The sequence below is a fragment of the Rhagoletis pomonella genome, unplaced genomic scaffold (genome assembly GCF_013731165.1).
Source record: "Rhagoletis pomonella isolate Grant_MI unplaced genomic scaffold, Rhpom_1.0 Rhpom_scaffold_00001, whole genome shotgun sequence".
Classification (NCBI taxonomy): Eukaryota; Metazoa; Arthropoda; class Insecta; order Diptera; family Tephritidae; genus Rhagoletis; species Rhagoletis pomonella.
The window spans coordinates 27949562-27952394 of record NW_023458555.1 but is presented as its reverse complement, the minus strand read 5'-3'; positions in this window follow the sequence as shown (position 1 = coordinate 27952394).

Below are 2833 nucleotides of genomic sequence, written 5' to 3'. Positions count from 1 at the left end.
TGTAGTCTTAAATAAACTGAGTAACTAAATGAAAATATAAAAAATTTAAAAAACTTTGTTTTATTGATAGTTTATGTCCAAAAGTAGTTAGCTACAAGCAGGGGCGCACCCAGGAATATATTTTAGGGGGGGTTTTATATTTCTGAAGATATATCACCGGAAAATACTGAACATTTGCGTGATAATACGCTCTTTAAAATACATTTATGCAAGTTTTATGTACAGTATGTAATAAATAAATAAACGTTTTAAAATTCATAAACTGCACTTTATTTACATAAGATTGACAGAACTCAAACGCTTTAAACCGACTTCAAAACAAGTAAGAAAGGCTAAGTTCGGGCGGAGCCGAACATTAAATACCCGGCGCAAGTATTAAATATATGTTTTTTCACCCTTCCGAAACCTTCCGCTAGATGGTAAGCCGAGTTGTAACAATTTTGAGTAAATTAGCGTCCTTCAATTTCGAAATATTTAAGTTTCAAGCATTTCTTAAATTTACCGTTATATGAGAATCGGCCGTTATATTAGTCCGATTTCAATAATTTTCAACGTTTTGCTTACACGTGGCAAGTACAATAACCATACCGAGTTTGGTACAAATTGGTAGAACGGTTACCGGTATACTTATATGTGATCATAAGTGGGCGGTGCCACTCCCATTTTCCAAAATTTTACCATAAACGTATTTCTTGGTAAAGAATTGTTGCAAGCATCAATTTTGAAAAAATTAGCTTCAATATTTAATGATTTATCGAAGATTTTGTATTTCTCTAAATTACCGTTATATGGGATGTGGGCGTGGTTATTGTCCGATTTTAAAAAGTTTCGGCGGTTTTTTATGCTGTACCAAGGCCAACAACTGTGCCAAGTTTGGAAGAAATTGGTGTAGCGGTTACCAAGATATACACATGTAACCATAAGTGGGCGTGGCTACGCCCATTTTCCAAAAATTTATAATATTCTTATTTTTCGTCTAAAACTTATTATAAATATCAATTTTGAGTGAATAATCTCCAGTAGTTACTAAAATATTGCAGTTTTCGTATTTCTGAAAATTACCGTCATATGGGAAGTAGGCGTGGTTATTGAGCGATTTTAAAAATTTTCGGCCATTTGGTATGTTATGTGAAGGCCAACAACTGTGCCAAGTTTGGAAGAAATTGGTGCAGCGGTTACCAAGATATACACATGTAACCATAAGTGGGCGTGGCTACGCCCATTTTCCAAAAATGTATAATATTCTTATTTTTCGTCTAAAAATTATTGTAAATATCAATTTTGAGTGAATTATCTTCAGTAGTTACTAAAATATCGCAGTTTTCGTATTTCTGGAAATTACCGTTATGTGGGAAGTGGGCGTGGTTAAAGTCCGATTTCGGCCATTTTCAATACCAACCTACCTTGGATTAAGGGAAATCTACATACCAAATTTCGTTGAGATATCTCAATTTTTGCTCGAGTTATCGTGTACACGGACAGACGGACAGACGGACAGACGGACAGACGGACAGACGGACGGACAGACAGACATGGCTTAATCGATTTCTTTTTTCATCCTGATCATTTATGTATACATTTGTCTATATCTATCTCGATTCGTTTTGGCTGTTACAAACAACCGTTATGTGAACAAAATTAATATACCCTTGTGCACAAGTGCGCTCGGGTATAAAAAAGGGGAGGTTATCAATTCGCCGGAATACATAACTTTTTTACCACGTGAACCGATTTCAATAATCCTTTTTTTATTGGAAAGATGGTACCCGTAATTTGGTTTAGAGATCCGATGATTGGATCACGAAGAAATTAACGGTACCCCTAAATTTGTATATGAGAATTGAAGTTGGTTGTGTTCTTTCCTTAAAAACTACTTGTTTAATAAAAAGTTCTATAAACTCAAGATGCGCTCAACTTTCAAAAGTACCTAATAAAAAATTTTAAAAAAGAGTCAGTAAAAATAAATTTTATTGATTCTATGAATTTTTGCACTTTTATGTTAATTTTTTCGATTTCTGGTTTCTGGTTTTCGATAGATGGTGATTTTTCACGATTGCTAAATTTTTTTAATATTTCGAGTTGCGAAAAAATTAACTGAACTCTCAATTCATATAAAACTACGGACGAGAAATGGAAAAGAAATTTTCTTCTACCAAATTTTCATAAATCAGTTTGCAGCTCTCAAGAAAAAAATGCTCGTATATTTATTTCCTCATGAAAATTTACAGCAAAAGCAAAGCGCTTTTTCAAGCAACAGAAATTATAATAAATATTTCTTATAATTTCCTTGAGTTTGTATTTGAGGTTATTAGCTTTAGGGGGGTTTGAACCCCAAAACCCACCCCTTGTGTGCGCTAATGGCTACAAGTTAGTTGACGTCTAATGCAGAAGCCAGTTCTCTCTATTTTGCGGTCATCGCCCTTGAAAAGTAGTTAGTTACGGCCAAAGGAAATAGTTAATAGATAGTTACCACTAGTCGACTGCTAGTTAGTTAATAGTTGGCTACAAACGAGTCACATTTCCTGCAGGATACCTAGATACGTACATACAAAAACATATATGCGTTAACATCTGCATCAGCTTGCGTGTCCACTTTCACGAGCGTCATAATACCGGTATTCAAAAGTAGAATTGCACACTTGAAATATGCACTACGTGCAAGTACATGTACCTGGGATTACATACAGCTGCCATAACTACAGAGGAAATGAAAATTTAAGCACCTCGTCAGCAATTTTAAAGCCGGGAAACATTAAGGCCAATAGCGTTGTAAGCAGTGTTGCCGGAAAATTGTTGTTAAAAATCGCCCAAGTGATGATTAAATCTTCAAAAC